The following is an 18,536-nucleotide window of genomic DNA, read 5'->3' on the forward strand; positions in this document are numbered from 1 at the left end:
ATCAGGGAAAATAGAATTCTGATTAATGTGAACCATCATTCTATTCAAAATAACTCTCTCAAATAGTTTACTTAAAGAAGGAAGCAAACTAATTGGTCGATAACTTGAAGGCTCTGAAGCACTTTTTCCAGGTTTCAAAATTTGAGTTACTTTGGCATTTTTCCATTTATTGGGAAAATAAGCCAAGTGAAAACATTTATTGAAGATTTTAACTAAAAAATTTAAAGTGCTTTCAGGCAACTTTTTAATAAGAATATAGAAAATCCCATCTTCCCCCGGGGCTTTCATATTTTTAAATTTTTGGAAAATCAATTTAAGTTCATCAATATTTGTCTCACAAGAACGTTCAAACACAATTTGCTTAGAAAGAATATCATCAAATTCTAGGGAAATTTGAGCATCAATTGGACTTACAACGTTTAAATTAAAATCATGAGCAGACTCAAATTGTTGGGCTAATTTTTGAGCTTTTTCTGAATTAGTTAAAAGAAGTTTATCCCCATCTTTCAAAGTAGGAACTGGCTTCTGGGGCTTTTTTAGAATTTTAGTTAATTTCCAAAATGGCTTTGAGTAGGGTTTTATGTCCTCTACTGCTTTAGCAAAATTTTCATTACGAATGAAATTTAAACGACGTTTGATCTCTTTTTGAAGGTCGCAATAAATTAATTTCAAATAAGGATCCCTAGTTCGTTGAAATTGGCGTCGACGAATGTTTTTCAGTCGTATCAAAAACTGAAGATCATCATCAATTAAAGGTTGATTAAATTTATGTTTAACTTTAGGTATTGAAGCGGCTCTAGCATTGACTATTGAAGTTGTCAAATTTTCTACAGCCAAATCAATATCTTCTATTGAATTCAATGGAACGTTTACATCTAAATTACGTTCAATAAAATCCATATATCGCTCCCAGTTAGCCTTTTGAAAATTAAAAGTTGATTTTAAAGGTTTTCAATGGGACTTTGGGATAAAGAAAATGTTACTGGAAGGTGGTCTGAATCGAGGTCCGCATGAGAAACTAATTGACTACAATGCTCGCCTAAATCCGTTAGAACCAAATCAATTGTGGAGGGATTTCTAATTGAAGAAAAACAAGTATGCCCATTAGGATATTCAACAGTATAATAACCTGCAGAGCAGTCATTAAACAAAATATTCCCATTTGAATTTGATGAAATATTATTCCAAGATCGGTGTTTTGCATTAAAGTCACCAATAATAAAAAATTTAGATTTATTTCTGGTGAGTTTTTGTAAATCTCCCTTCAAAAAATTTTTCTGTTCACCGCTACATTGAAAAGGCAAATATGCGGCAACAATTATAATTTTCCCCATAGAAGTTTCTAATTCAATTCCAATTGTTTCTAAGACTTTTGTATTGAAAGAAGGAAGAAGTCTAAATTTGAGACGACTATTGATGACAATAGCTACACCCCCACCTTGTCGATCAAGTCGATCATTTCGTAAAATTTTAAAGAAAGCATTGCTTTTCAAGTTATTGTCTGGCTTTAAAAAAGTTTCAGTGATGGCAGCAATATGTATGTTTTGAGTTTTCAAAAATAAAAAGAACTCATCTTGGTTAGCCAGCAAAGATCTAGCATTCCAATTCATAATATTTAAACATCTATTTGGATCCATGAGGGAATCGTAAAGTCATAATAATTTTGTTAGCATAATTAAAAGAAGTTTGGAAAGCTTCAAACATTGAATTTGCTTTCAACATAAGTTGCATCATTTCCATTAAATTTTGATGCAAAAATTTTAATTTTTCCTCAGTAATCTCACCCAAATCAACAAAATTGTTAGAATCAGAAGAGGAAGGAGAAGAAAAAGTATTTGAATTTCGGGGATTTTCCCAAGCCTTCGCATGAACGTTGAGACTTGGTTTTTTCCCATTTTTATTAGTTAAACCTGAAGAGGGCAACCCATTTTCAACCACCTCTGAGAACGATAAACAACGAGTCTGTGGCGCAGAATCAGCCCAGGTAACATTAAAATCACTTCGGGTATTACCCAGCCGTGATTCCAATGTAGGCCGAGGCTGACTGCGAACAGGCAGGTTGTTTGCCGGTCTGACGTGTGTAGACGAAAAAGAGGAAGTAGGAGAAGAATTTTTTCTGGAAACTTTGGGGATTTTCCTAGAAGCAACAATTTTTGCCCTAACGGGACAATCTAGAGAATTCGAGGAATGATTACCTGCGCAATTCGCACACTTAAAAAATTCTGTTTTTGGCTTATCACCACCAAAAAGACATTTAGATTTTTCATGATCGAATGAGCCGCAAAACATGCATCTGGCATTCATTCTACAATTTTTAGTGCCATGACAAAAAGCTTGACAACGACGACATTGCGTAATATTTTGTAAAAAATTGGTATGGGATTTACGAAAAGGTTCAAATTTTACTCGACAATGAAACATAAGACGAGCCTTTTCCAAAATTTTCAAATTATTAACCTGATCCTTTTTAAAATGGATCAAATAAAGTTCAGGAGCAAAACCAACACTACTGGTATTATTCGTGTTGGTTCTTTTCCTCATTTGAATTACTTGAATTGGAGAAAAACCTAACAAAGAATTTAATTCATTTGTGATCTCATCCGGTGTCTGATCGCCGGTGAGACCACGAAGTAAAACTTTAAAAGGACGATCACCTTTAGTGTCGTACGTAAAAAATTGGTGTTTTTTATTATTCAAATAATTTAAAATTTTTTGAAAATCATTAAAAGATTCCGCCAATATACGAGCAGTTCCCCTTCGACCGATCTGAAAAGAAATCTTCACATCCTAGACGGAAGTGACGATTTCTTTTCGAAAGGTATTGAAGTCAGGAATCGTGACCGTTATTGGTGGAATCTTTTCGTTTATAAGAGTATAAGAAGAAGAAGAAGAAGGTTTCTTAGTACTCTTATCAGAATTAAATATGAATATTTCAACTTTTTTGGCAGATGGCCCTGGATTAGGTTCAGCAATCCGTTTTCTTCCGGCCCTTGAGCCGGCCGAAGACTTCCCCATGCTGGAAAGAAAAGAGAAAATACGAATAAAAGAAAATGAAAATAATTTTAGCACTGAAAAGTGCTGATTGAAATACAGGTAAGGAAAAAATAAATAATGTAAAAATGTTCCTGCAGGTACACAGCAACGATACGATGCTCCGGCGTACGTGTTGACGGCTCAACGGTACAGATGGAAGTGAGAAATCATACGTTTAAATAACTGTATTGTTTCTCACAATCTATTTTTAAATATTCACACAAAAAAAAATACTTTTTTTTTCCAACAACTTAGTTTTTTGTTTCTAAATTTTGAGTTATTTAAAAAAATGTATCAATCAATGTTCGATTTGTGAAAATTCAACCGTGTGGAGGATCAACACAGCTTTCACAATAAAATTTATATATTTTTCCAACAATTTCGTTTTAACTTCGACTGTCTGGAGGATGAACACAGTTTTTATTTATTTTATTTGTGTTAACAGTTTATCACCGCTGGTTTATGATTTTTAATTTAATGATTAATGGCATTTCGGTGAATTATACATTCTGATAGGAAGAATTTCAAATGAAAGTAATGAAAATTATAGACGGATAGATTAGATTAGGAAGCATGAAAGGTGTTGAAAATGAGCCAAGAGCGTGATTTGAGAAAACTTCTTGCCGCACAAGACCATTTGTCCCACATCGTATTACTGTCTAGAAGAAGCAAAGTCGATAGGCTGACTTTGCAATTAAAAATTTATTTTATTTATAAATTTTTACAAAAAATCAAATTTTGTGACGTGAATTCATTCTTTCGCGCTAATGAAACTCAGCTGGATTTCAACGAATTTCTATAGAATTTAGTATTTCAGAATCGTCTCGTCATTTTCAAAGAAGATCTTTATTCTTTGAGTTAGAAAATGTACAAGTTTGTCGTAAAGTTAAAAAGCTTTTTGTGATGTGAATTCACTCATTTGGAATTTTTTTCATCGCTTTTCAAAGTAACTCCTTTGAATATAAAGTTATAAGCAATATAAGCAATTATTTTGTGAAAGTTGTCAAAATTTTTACTTTATCCATAAAAATATTTATATTCAAATCTTTATAAAACATATGTAAAAGGTTTTTACTCTTTTTCCGTTGGTTTCATGTGATCTGAATTATCAAAATTATTGACCATTTTGAGATTTTTTTCATTCCAGAACGGATAAAAATCACTTCTGAGCGATACAAGCGCGTGGAATGTGTCATAAGAGTAACTTTAGAGTAACTCACATTGAACTTTATTTTCCAAAATTAAAGGCAAAGAGTTTTTAAAAATACTTAGTTCCCATAACAATACCACTAACAACAAGGAAATCATATACGTTTTTTCTTTAAAATTTTTGAAACCCCTCGAGCACATCTTAACCCTCATCCGCATCAGATTTCGTTACCCTAATCAGCACTAGGAGTGTCAATTTGACACTACAAGCTCAAATCGTTATAACTTTTGGCGTGTTCAACCGATCTAAACAAAACTCATATCAATAGAAACCTTGTAATGTAAGTAAAATATGTTTAGATCATTATATATACCTTAAGCTACTAGTTTTCTCATTATTCAGCATGAAAGAAAAAAAATCCGAAAAAACATGCCTCAGGAAAACTGCTGTAGTTCATATATTACACGTCCAAAAAATATTTGCCTCATGCATATGAAAGCTGAAGTTAATGTCTACATCATGAAGCCAAGAAATATTTTTTTAATTTATTTTTAAAGAAATGGTCTCAAAAAGTTAAAAAAAAGTGGTCTGAAAAACCTACTTTTCATTCGAATGCTAGTAAATACTGTTTGAGCGATGGTACAGTTTTTGAAAAAATATGTCTACAAAATTTATTAAAATTCTACCGTTTTGAACATTTGTATTTTTTGGTAATATTGAATGCGAATGTAATTTTAGTTTTTAGTTTATTAAAATTTAATTTTCTTTTAATCTTGAATTTAAATTTTTATTCATTACTAGCTGACCCGGTGTGCTTTGCTACACCTTTCAAAAACAAATGTTTTTAAATTTTTATTGTTTTGTTGGCATTATTCTAAATCAAATAACAACAAAATTCATAAGTAACCGCTTTAAAATGAGAACTACAGCTGGAGTTTCGAATTGCAATACAAAGATGACAAATTTTCTGAAACTTGATCTGTGAATGTGTTTTATAAATATGATAATTTTAATCTGCTTCTTTAAGCTTCGCCCTGAAAAAGGATGGTCTCAAATTAATCTTACGCAAACAATCTAAATTATGAAATCTGGTTATTTTTGCTTGATATGTTCTAAAAACTAATAAGAGAGCCACCCTGTCCTCCCTTTCACCCCCTGCTGAATGGAGGGCGGGATCTTTAATAATCATACCCATTTTTTCCGTTCCTCAAAATCCTCTTATATCATATATAGTTCCATTGGTTGATAAGTTTTTGAGCTTTACAACAAAATTTATATGGAGCCCCCTCCTTTCTTCCCCTCTCAACACTGTGAAGCGTAAGAGTCTATAACAATCGTAGAAACATATCTCGTAACCAAGTACCTTTCCATGCCATATTTGTTTCCATTGATTGGCTTCGTGAGCATAAATTGAGAACTTATGCTAACAAAATTGTATTGGGCTCACCTCCCTCCTCCTATGTACCTACTCACTGAAAGGAGGATGGTGTGTCAGATAATCATAGAATCATATCAAAATGAATTTTTATGTTAAGTTTTGTCCATTTCTCGGATTTTGTAAAAAAAAAGTTAAATGCATTCCTTTTCCCTTCCTATATTCCCAATTCTATCCTCCTACTGCAAGAAAGGAATAGTTTCACATAGGAAAATTTCTAGTTTTAAAATACCATCCCATGTCAAATTTGGTTTTATTTGCGTTGTAATTTATTGTGTTATGCATAAACTTGAAAGGAAGTACCATCCCCCCTTGCATTCTTCCCATTGAATGGAGGGGTGAAAACTTAATATTCCTAAAAATATTTTTCGTATTCAAATACTTTATGATGCCAAATTTGGTATCATTTGCACGATTTATTCTCAAGTTATGCAAAACATTTGTATGGAAGCCCCTTTTTCCCCCTTTATATCTTTCCGCTGAAAAAAGGTGGGGCTTCAATTTATTATAAAACCATTTCTCGTCTCCAAATACCCTCACATGCCAAATATGGTTCAATTTTCTCGATCAGCTTTCCAATTATACTGAAAATTGAAAGGAAGACCTCTCCCCTCCTTTTCATCCACTTCTTTGAAGGAGTGAGGGATACCAAATATTCATAGAAGCATTTCTCGTACCCAAATATCGTTCCACGCCAAATTTGGTTCCGTTTGCTGTTGTAGTTCTCGAGTCATGCAGTAAAAATTGTATGAAACTCCCCTTCCTCTTTCCTTACTCCCCGCTGGAAGAAGGAAGGGGTCTCAACCAATCATTAGAACATGTCACGTTCCCAAATACCCGCCCATACCACATTTGGTTCCATTAGCTTAATTGGTTTTTGAGTTATGTAAAAAATTATAAAATAGGCCCCTCTCCCCTTAATATCTCCCTACTGGAAAGAGGGAGGGGTCTCAAATAATCATAGAAATATTTTTCGTATCCAAATACCCTTCCATTCTAAATTTGGTTCCATTTGCTTTATTAGTTTTTGAGTTATGTAAAAAATTATGAAAGAGGCCCTCCCCCCTTTCTACTGGAAAGAGGGAGGGGTCTCAAATAATTATTGAAATATTTTTTGTATCCAAATACCTTCCCGTGCCATATTTAGTTCCAATATCTTGATTAGTTTTCGAGTTATATGAAAAAAAGTAAGGTAGTCCCCCTCCCCCCTTCCTATCACCCCACTGAGAGGAGGGAGGGGTACCTTATATTCATTGAAATATTCCCCCGTTCCCAAATACCACCCCATGCCAAATTTCATACCATTTGCTTGATTATTTCTCGAGTTATGCAAAAAAATGTCTTTTGTTTAAAAGACCCCTCCTCCCCTTCCTGTTAGGGGGAGGGGTCCCAAACCGTAATAGGAACCTTTCCCGGCCTCCAATACCCCCACCTGTCAAGTTTCACGTAAATCGGTTCAGTAGTTTCTGAGTCTATAGGGAACAGACAGAAAGACAGACAGACAGACAGACAGACAGGACAGACAGACAGACAGACAGACAGACAGAAGCAGACAGACAGACAGACAGAAAATCATTGTTTATATATATAGAAAGATTTATTTTTCTAGTCAAGCCAGGGCTTGTATCTCAACGTTTTACCAAAATGAATGAACATATTTTAACTATATGCAGAATTCAAAATCTAGACAAAAATTAATGAATTAATAAATAAAGTTTTAAATCAGATAACAGAATTGGAAATAAGCGTATCTAAAATACAGTAGTTGAATCTCATATTCACGTTTTTCTATACTTCACAAATGAGGAAGTTTTAAAAAAAGGTATTTGAAAATTTTGGGCCATAGACTATAGCGATGAATTGCACAATAGGATGTGTCGTTTTGTAATTTTCGGTACCGGGTTTTGATTTGAAATATTGTATGAAAAACGTGAAAATAGTTTGTAGCATGCCACCTTTTTCTGTTTTTCTTGAATATTTTGTTCTCACGTAGTGAAAACGAAATTCCAATATAATCTAGAAACTTACTGAAAAATTCTCTGGTTATAACTTTGCCGAAGACGACAAAGTGGTAGGAGAAGCAAGAAAGAAAAATATAACGCTCCAAAAAGATTTTTTTTTCAAGAGTAGAAACAAGCAACACTGACAGATTTTCCGTCCAATTTTCAGAAATATCATTTTAACAAGAAAGTTATTGGTTTTAGAGCATTTGAATGTTTAGATGAAATGATCTTCATTAGTTTCTCTATCATTTTCAAAAAAAGAGTTAGGGTTACCAGAAATTCAGAATAAAAACAAAATAAAAGTTGGGTGGTGCTGTCTTTTACCTCGTTCAATTCTCATTTTGAATTAAGTTACAGTACAGTATTTGAGTATTTCCAATCATGCAGCTTGTTCAACTCCAACAAATTCATGCCTTTTTTCAAACGAGTAAATCTTGTCTTGAACACCTACAATATCTTAACTAGTCACTCGATACCTTGACCAACTCATGACATATTTTATTTATGCTATAGCAATTAGTTCACTTTTGAATAATGTTGAAATTTAATTTGAATTTAATTTTATTAAAATAATTTTATCAAACTTAAGTTTTCCATGGAAGAGGTAGCAAAGCACACCTGATCAGGGAGTTAACAATAAAATTGAAAGTGTGAGGAAAGAAAATAAAATGTTCCTAGGCAATCATTCAAAGCAAAACTCAAATGATCAATGAGAAGGCTTACACCTTGTAAAATATGATGTATTGGTGAAGTTGCGGTTATAAGCCACCACTTGACTGTTCATTAACATCTGAAAAACCGAGCAATTAAAAGTCAGCAAAATGGAAGTACCAAACTGGCCATCTCATAGCTAAGGAATCGAGCGCGTGGTCAAGATAGGTTTTTTTCTTCGAAAAAAAACGGCATGGATTTGTTCGATTGCAACAGGCTGCACCATTGGAAATGTCCAAACAAAACTTAATTTAGAATGTGATTTGTACAAATAATTGTAAGTTCATATTTGTTCTTAATCAAAATGTGAAGAAAAAAAACAGTTCTACTTGATTGAAGCATAGATCACCTTAAATTTCGACGCATTAAAACGGGTCTATCTCGGAGTTATGTAAACAAAATAAAAATGTTTTGTACTCAAAATGTAGGTTTTTTATTGCACTTCAAAGGAAAAATAATAAAAAAATTATTTCGATGTGGTTTTGATGAAATTTCGAACTTTTCGTCGAGTACCACTCATCATAGTTGGGACACCCTATTTGCTGACCTCAGCGGCCATTTTGTTCCACCACCTTTCATCTCTGTTGCATCCCGAGTCGTCCTACCATTCTTCTTCATCTTCTGCTAGACAATTTCCCAAAATTTTTCCATAGGGTGGAATTGAGGACAGTTGGGTGGGTTGATGTCCTTTTCGACAAAATCCACCCGTTGTCCCGATACCACTGTAGTAGGGGAACATGCCCTATTATGCGCCACCTAAGCGAATCGCGGATTTTCTATGTATTCCACGTACAAATTGTGTTAAAAATGGGTGTAATCGTTGAAGAAAAGTGTTTTCTAAATTGCTATAATTTCTTCAAAAACTTGATTTTTAATAACCATATCCAAAGCCACAGAACAAAACTGTGTTGCAAATACGCGCCGCTGTGTATTCAATACGCGCCCATGCAGCGGCAACGCTATTCAAACCGTATGGAGCACATCTTTCAGATTTCCCCTTTTTTCCCCTCGTTTTGACAGATTTAAGCTTTTTTCCTCAGATTTAAGCTTTCGTCTCCTATGCTCTCAAGGCAAAAAAAGCTTAAATCTGAGGAAAAAAAGCTTAAAAACGAGATTCACGAGCACATATTCAAAAGATGTTGGTCACACGATACATAGACAAATCGTGTAACGTTGCAGGGATCTGTACGCGCCTAGCAGCCGAACACACCCGAGAGCAGCCGAAGACCGAAAACACACCAATACTTACAGACACTTTGACTGAAAAAAAAAATCAAAATAGACTTATCAAAATTTAAAAATATAAAGGAAAAAATAGATTTTTTTGGCTGAATTAACGCTCAAAATATGGTTTTAGACTATTTGTTGATTTTCAATGAAAATTGAATTTTTGAAAAGTTAATGCTATTTCCAGCCTACTACGATTGGCGCGTTAAAACGAGCGCATGGGCCGTGATAGAACATACCCACTAAAACCATACCTTAGCGAGTTCAGTATGATTTTTTAGCATAAAATCATAGTTTGGATTCTCCTCTATCGAGGTGTCAGAAAATATTGTCTTATTCCTTTTTCTCTGCTTGGTGACACCTTACTAAAAGTGTTTCAAAATTTAGATCGAAATGGAGAAAAAAAAACCTAAATTGTGAAATTATTACGGCACAGAGGCACTTTAAAGAAAAATTCATACTTGCCATGACCAATCACAGCATTTAAAACAAATTGGTAATATTTTGCAGGCTTAAAATGTTTCAGATTCTTCAAAACAAGGGTGGCGCGTATTAGCCACATATGAACTTTTCCCCTATTTCTTTGCTGTAGTGGCCGCTTGCCAAACCTAGCGAAAACTTTACTGGTCCTTTGTAAGTTCTAATGTACGGAAGAATACGTTTTCTCAGGCAATCCTCCTTGTACATCTTGGAGTCCATGGTCTTGTTTATCAGCTGCCGCAGCTGCTAATACCTTGCACTTTCTTGCAAACTTATCGGCAAAAACGAATTTGAACTTGCCGGGGACATCACCCCGACCAGTGACTTCATAAAATTTTTGGCCAGGAAGCTGCCCAAAATCCATCTTCAAGTACTTTTCGTCATCCATGAGGATGCATCCGTCGTAATTCGTTAGAACCTTGTTGTATAACTTCCGGGTACGTCCTTTGGCTACTACATCCTGCCTCAATGTCCGGTTTGGTTTCTTACTGGCCCGATAAGATCGTATTCCTTCGCGCAGATGAATCGTTCTGACGGTGCACCGGTCGGCATTGAATTTCTTGGCGATGTCATAGTCCGACTGCCCTGGGCTTACCTTGATCGTTCTCAACACCTTCAAATGCGGATTTCGATCCTTAGGTCCACTATGGTATGAACCTGCCGATCGATAGTATGCATCTCACGGAAACGTTTGAGAACGCTGCACACGGTCGATTTGACCATCTTTACAGATTTCCCAATTTTTGAACCCGACCACGTCGGGTTTCTGACGTGGGTGTCCAAAATTAAATTTCGTCTCGCGGTATGATTTACTAAACAAAACTCAAGAAAAAGAACACTTGAATGTTTTTATTCATCTAAACCAGGCATGTCAAACTGGGGGTTTGCGGGCCGCATGCGGCCCTCGTCTTTGGTGAGTGCGGCCCGCGTAGCTCTGTCCTAAATTTCCACACAATTCTCTACTACACAGAAGTACCCTGGCTTTCCTGCCACAAAATATTAAAAAGATTTTTTTTACTACGAGAGGAAATAATATTATTTTTGGAAATGAAAGGTGAACCTGTTGAACATTTTCAAGCAGACGACTGGGTTCAGGATTTGCCATTTGACGTTGATCTCACTGGCCACCCGCAAGATTTGAACTTAAAGCTTCAAGGAAAAGAAAACAATATCATAACTGCTTGTGATAATATAAAAACTTTCAAGCGGAGTATCGGTTATGGATCAACCAAATTTCCGAAGAAAACCTTGTGCACTTCTCTACGTGTCAAGACCTGAAAAGATCAAATGAGGATGCATCATTTGGTAAATAAGTACTTCACCTAGAATCGTTACTAGATGCATTCAAAAGCCGTTTTCGTGACTTTAATTCATACGAGCAAGAATTTTCGTTGTTTGTATCTCCATTCTCGTTTGCTCCTTAAAATGCTGCTGATAATTTGCAACTAGAGTTGATAGAGCTGCAGTGCGATTCTTTATTAAAAGCGAATAACATTAAAGTGGCTGTACCAAAATTTAACAGCTATTTGCCTGAACGCTACGTTGAGTTACGGAAATTTGTTGCCAGAATTCTTGCTATGTTTGCAAGAAGCTATCTATGTGAGCAGTTTTTTCCATAATGAAAGCTACAAAAACTCCTCATCGTTCGAGATTATCTGATAAAAATTTATCATCAATAATGGAAGTGTCAGTGACAAATAAACTTCAACCTGATACCGGGACAATAGATATAATGCCACAGAGAACAGACGAACAAGCTAGCCCACAAAACTTGTGTAAAAATCCCAACATCCTTTTTGAACTAATTTTTGTTTTTTGGCTACAATTACGCCTTTTCGAAAACTGGGCACTTTAAAGTTGATTTGTAACTCTTGAACGGCGCAATAGATGGCACTGTTTGCAGTCAGTTGCTAACGTATTTTTTTGGTGATAGCGTTTGAAATTTTACACACTTTTTCGACGGTTTTTTGTTCGAGCTTGTACGTCTGTTTTCTGTGATAATGCATAATAATATAAGAATGTTAAACATTAAAAGCTAACATAAAAATTTAACGCAAATTTCATCACAAGTTTACTTATAACTATATTCCATTTAATTGTAACTAATCTCCACGAAACTAATATGTTTTGTTTTCTAACTGATTTTGGCTGCGGCCTTTTAAGTCATAGAAAATTTTTGATGCGGCCCGCACACTTAAACGAGTTTGACATGCCTGATCTAAACATATTAGCAAATTTTTTTGATTCCAGGAAACCGCTCTTGATTAATTTGTTAAAATTCGTTTTTCAACAAAAAATCGATTTTGAATGCAAAAACAAAAAATTAACTCAAATTAAGTTTTTTGCCCGATTTAGCAAATGAAGTGAATAAATCTGGGCAAAATTCAGGCTTTTTTAACGAAATACGGGCAACAGAGCCGGACCGAACTTTTCTCAAAACCGGGCAATCTGGCAAGCTTATATAATAAACTTTATGATATGCCGACCATCAACTCATCAATCAAATAATGTACAAATACAATGCACAAAGTGAAATTATAGACGTACGTAACAATAAACAAAACACAATCTAAAAAGGGTAAAAACTAATAGCATAATGATTCTTGTATCTTCCTCGATTTTTTAGCTTGCTTCTTCTGTTTCTTTGCTTCTCTTCGTATTTATCACTCTATGATCGATCGCATCATTATGACCTTTCAGCCACTGGTGGCTCAAACATTCATACATAGGATACATACATAATATGATCGATCACATCATTATTGATTACCGTGACATGATACTTAAACGCCTAAAAGTATACATGCCGCCTGAACAATTCGAATAGTGTTACTGACAGGACCTGTTTTCGTACTATAGTTTATTCTCATATGTGTCTCATATGAAAACTGGCCAAAAAATTATTTTTAGATCAAACGTTAACGTGATCAGAAGTGTTTTCTTCTCCTTTCCGAACTTATACTTTTATTTGAAATGTTATTTGTAAAGTTATTTACCTGAACCCAGCCAAGAGAGTGTAATCCAATTAATCCGTTCTGCTCCGCAGTAATCACGAAAGAAAATTGGTATCCGAATAATTGGAAAACTCAACAAGGTTCACTTTCGGCAAGCCAAATTTCCCATTTCCCAAATACACACACGAGCCAGAAAGTAGTCCACCACAATCACTTAATCAATTCAATTTATGGGAACGATTCGTCATCACGCCTTTAGCCGGATATCCTCACTCACAGGTCGTCACGCTGCACTTGCCGAAAATTCCCAAAATCTCTTCGTTCGAGGGATTTTCGTTGTTGTTAGTAGTATCACAGAGGCTATGTTGGATATGTTACGCCGGTATTTCCAGGAATGGCAAATTCTGTGGACCGAAAAGGGACAAGTGCACTTCACAGCAACACATCCGGGGACGGAATGCAGCTAGGTGCCCAATAATCTGCTACTCCCAACAGCACTCAACATTAAAGCACTACAGGTTCGGTCGATGCCAAATGGAATCATTACCCTATGCGAGACGAGAATATGAGTCGCTGAACCTCTTGGGTTTTGTGAGATATCACGTGGCCTAGCTTGAAGGACCGTAAATTAGCATAGGAAGCCAGTTAAATCGAAAGCCACCCTGGGTTCCGGCTGATGGGCTTTTGCTTTAAAGAGAACCAGGGCTTGCGAAATATGTGGCCGTATAATAATGATATTGGTCCCTCAACTAACTGCGGGGACACAACACTTTGGTCTCATTCAAATCTTCATACCGCACCAAATCACTTTGGGGAGAATCAACACAACACGAAACTTAATCCTCGGCATTCAGCAACGGTTCAGTGCGTTCTTTACACGTACTCAGACACAATTCACCACCCAGCCAAGTGAGTCCGGTCTATGGCCTAGAGACGACACAATAATCTGGAACCTTTGGGTGAAATCACTCCACAATATGGGACAGCACACATTTATGGAAGGAGAAAATTCCAACACAAAGTTTCAGACCTTTTCTCTGACAAAAAGGCCACTTGCTAGTCGACACCGGAAAGTTATATTTTGGTGCTGTAGCTTGTTCCGAGATCGAGCTACCAGATCCTAACTGATATCTGGAAAGTATGTGCAGCGCGTCAACCGGACCGAGTACGACTGATGATAACAAACTGAATGAAAGACACCGACATCGGAGTGCTTCCTTGTGTAGCCGTTGTCAGCTTCCGTCCTCGTCAGCTTCCGGATAAATAAATAACGAAAAACTGTGGGCTCATTAAATGGCGATGGTGGCTGATGATGGGCGCCGAGTTGACGCGAGAGGTTATGTATGCAAAAATGTGTAATGTTGGTTTTTTGGGTAACTTCCGCTTCAGGACACCGAGAACACCGACCGACAACCGCTCTGATTGGCCCTTATCTGCAGACTAAATGGACCGTCACGAATTCCCTTATTTTTTCCCGGTCCGGCAAGGATAGCTACACCAATGCAAAGATGATGGTTGGTAACGAAACGATGATGATGATGCCACTTGCCTGAGCCGAGCTGTTGCTGCTGGTGCGGTGGTGGGAGTCGATAATGATTAGAGTGGAAAATCCTGGCTGTCCTCTCGTGGCCGACGAGGGGAGGAATTTCCTTCATCCCAGACGATCATCGGCGCGTTGTCGTCTCAGCGTTTGTTGGCTGCGATAACGTAGTTACTTCAATTTGCTAGCAGCGCTACAGAAAGCTGCAATGGACTGAACCAAGCTATGGTATGGCTTATAGAAACTTGTTTCAGAGTTTCTCAAACCCTTTTTCTGACAATTTTGGTGTTACATTGCAGAAAACTGAGGCCGTTTCAAATTTTGAATTCTGTAGGGGAGAGTGGGGATACTTGATCCCCTTTTCTTGTTTTTACCATATCTTTTTGGAAAAGTTTAGCAGCTCGCCGTCTTTGACATTTTCTGACAGCTTGTAACTTCAAGTTTCTATGCTCCAAAAATTAGAACGATACTCGAACCCGTTGATGAACTAGAAGCATTTTCGTGGGAGTAAAAAAATTGCGATTTTTCTGAAGCTAGGGGAGACTTGATCCCCTGTTGAAGGAGACTTGATCTTTTATTCAGGAAGCCCTAATCCTTGTATAAAAATCGAACAAAACGCCAAGATAGAATGTTAATTGACTATTTTGGTCATGTTTGTTCTCATTTCACAATTTATAGCAGACATAAGAAGAAAATTCTATAACTTTGTCTCAACGCTAAAAACATTGCATACTTAAAGGCGCTATTTTTTATAATTAAGAGAAAATTAATTATTTTTGCTCTTTTCTTCAGACAATTGTTTGATAAATATTAGTTTTTGGATAAATATTAGTAATTTCGTAATCAGCAATCATAACGATCAATTCAGAAGATGAATATGCCGATTGGAAGGGGGATCAATTGTACCCAACTCTAAGATCAATTGTACCCATAATCAACATTTTAGAAAACTTTTTCTGAAAAAATTTGAGAGTTTTCCATTGCTTTGAAAATATGGCATTATGAAGTTCATTTTACGCTCGAACGATTGATACATTGAAACAAATATTTTTTTCATAATTTTCCCATGTAAGGAACATTTTAAAGTGATGAAAAAAGATCTTCAAGTTACATTTTGTGAAATTTTTCAAACAAAGTTCAATTACTCAAACAATTATTTTGTTAAAAAAATTTCAACTACAAACATTGTTGTTTTGCTCATTGTGGCACATTTTTCTAGAACATTTGATCTTTGTAAGACATTCCAGTTTCGAGATATAGCTAAGGAATCAAGTATCCCCAGGGATCAAGTATCCTCATTCTCCCCTATTGTTGTCTTTGCTTTGATTTTGTAAAGAAAAAGGGTCCGATCCTTGATTATATACAGGGTTAAATAATGCATTATGCAGCTAAGAACTAAACGAAAGCACTAAATGTGGTGCATAAATTAAACAGTAATTTTTCAATAAAAACTGCTAACTTTCATTAGAAATCAGAGAACATATGAATGTAGTTGTTTGGATTTAGTTTACATTTTTCATATGTCATTCTTATTTTGTCACATTAGCATTTCCGAAAAATGAGAATCTATGAACTTCCCGAATCCTCATATAATGCTAGAAATTTTTTGCATACTCCTCGATTAAAGATATTTCGGAAGTAGTGGAGTCTCGCGTTTATTTTAATTTTAAATTTTGGAATTTTTAAATTGATGAATTCTTTGTTAAGTTAATCAATAACACTAGTTTACAGCAATTTTGAACATAGTTAACTGAATGTCATTTTAAATGTGAAATCGGGCGCTGAATTCGAAAAGGAAATTCAAAAAAATCTCAGTAGAACAGTTTTTGAGTTATGCTCCAAATATGCAATTTTGGAAAAATAAATAAAGTACTTGAACTTAGATTAAAATTTCTCGGACTGCATAGCAGTAATTTGAAGTCACTTCCCAGCCAACATGAAATCGTAAAAGAAATCATCGCCAAACTCGTATATGGATGCAACTCAAATCGGAATCGTAAATGTGTGCACTTTACGTTAGATCACATCGTATACTCATCGTAGAAGATGTAAACACCAAAAGTAATATGACTTAGTTACGATGTGTTGGATGAAGTCGTATTTAGTACGACCGATGTCAAATGAAATCTTATATTAATTGCATAAAATTTCTTAAGACGCATTTTATTTGAACATTAATTAGTTTCGTGTCGAATTCGTAATTGCCAACATACAGAATCGTAAAGAATCTCACATAAACATCGTGCATCATCACTTTTGTGTACTGCAAACCATCATCACATAAAGGGATAAAAATTTTTTGCATATTGAAGGTGAACAAATTTGCTATCGATCATCTGAAGTCTACTTTTGCACATCATCAACAGTATTTGTTGATATTAGGGACTTTATGATTGAAAAATATTATAAAAAACGCATTTTTCCAGAGAAAATTTTGTTCCAGCGAATGTGTTAGACTCGAAGGTAACATTTAAAAAATCTGATTTTCTATTGTCCTTGAATAATAATTCAAAACAAAGATTTCAAGTGGTTATGTATCAATATCGGTTGAAAATTGATGAAGTTATGGTTACTTTACCATAACAGTAATCTTTGCATTTTTGAAAAATTTAAGTACTTTAAGTATTTAAGTACTTATCATAGTATAAGAAGAATGAAACATGATAAATCTCACTCGCTCCAAGTTACAACTAATTATAAGCTTACCAGAAAGTAACATGCCAAATTTCAGAAAGATCTGACCATGGGGAGGGGTTTCTTGAGTCTCAAACGTGAATAGTATGTTGGGGTATTTTGCTTGGAAGGAACAAAAAATACTGGTTTTTCATTGATTACTTTTTTCTCCACTAGCCAATTGCTTTTTATGAAAATAATCGATAGCAAATTTGTTCACCTTTAATATGCAAAAAAGAGACTTTAAGTTACTGTAATCTAGTCCGAGATATTTTAATCTAAGTATTTATTTTCCAAAATTGCATATTTGGAGCATTACAAAAAAACTGTTCTACTGAGATTTTTTTAAATTTCATTTTCGGATTCAACGCTCGATTTCAAACTAAAAATATAGGTCGGTCAATGAAGTTCACGTTTTTTTTTAAATTTTTTAAACTAGTGTAATTACTAATGATCGACTGATCGACTGATTTAACACAATTTACTGTTGATAATTTAAAGCAATGTTCTAGAAATTCCTTTAATTTTTTTTTCAATATTCCTTAATTTTGCCAAACGAATAAACATAGGAAAGTCGAGTTATTTTAGATTGTTTGCTAATGCTTTAGTTAGGTTGTTTACTAACCCATTAGGGGAGAATGAGGATACTTGATCCCTGGGGATACTTGATTCCTTAGCTATATCTCTAAACTGGAATGTCGTACAAAGATCAAATGTTCTAGGAAAATGTGCCAAATGGAACAAAACAGCAATGGTTGAAGCTCAACAAATTTTAACCAAATAAGTTTTTGGGTTATTGAACTTTGTTTGAAAAATTTCACAAAATGTGTCTTGAAGATCTTTTTTCATAATTTTAAAATGCTCCTAACATGGAAAAATTATAACAAAAATATTTATTCAAATACATCAATCTTTCGATTGTAAAATGAACTTCAAAATACAATATTTTCAAAGCGATGGAAAACTCGAAACTTTTTTCAGAAAAAGTTTTCTAAAATGTTGATTTTGGGTACAATTGATCCCTAATATATGGGTCTTATATTCATCCATCAATTATCTGAAGAAAAGCGCTAAAATAATTGATTTTCTCTTGTTTATAAAAAATTGCGCCCGTAAGTATGCAATGTCATAAGGGTTGAGAATAAGCTATAGAATTTTTTTTTTTTCTGACAATTACAGATTGTGAAATGAGAACAAACATGACCAAAATAGTCAATTAACATTCTATCTTGGGGTTTTGTTTGATTTTTTCCATGGATTAGGGCTTCCTGAATAAAGGATCAAGTCTCCCCTAACTTCAAAACTATTGCAATTTTTTTACTCCCACGAA

At 34.9% G+C, this 18,536-nt stretch overlaps 1 protein-coding gene across 1 annotated transcript in view; it reads left to right on the forward strand.

The window, feature by feature from the left end:
- The window catches only part of LOC129755886 (homeobox protein goosecoid-like), a 370,053-nt gene that overhangs the window by 129,383 nt on the left and 222,134 nt on the right, over positions 1 to 18,536 (forward strand). The window lies entirely within an intron of this gene.

The sequence above is a fragment of the Uranotaenia lowii genome, chromosome 3, assembly GCF_029784155.1.
Source record: "Uranotaenia lowii strain MFRU-FL chromosome 3, ASM2978415v1, whole genome shotgun sequence".
Classification (NCBI taxonomy): domain Eukaryota; kingdom Metazoa; phylum Arthropoda; class Insecta; order Diptera; family Culicidae; genus Uranotaenia; species Uranotaenia lowii.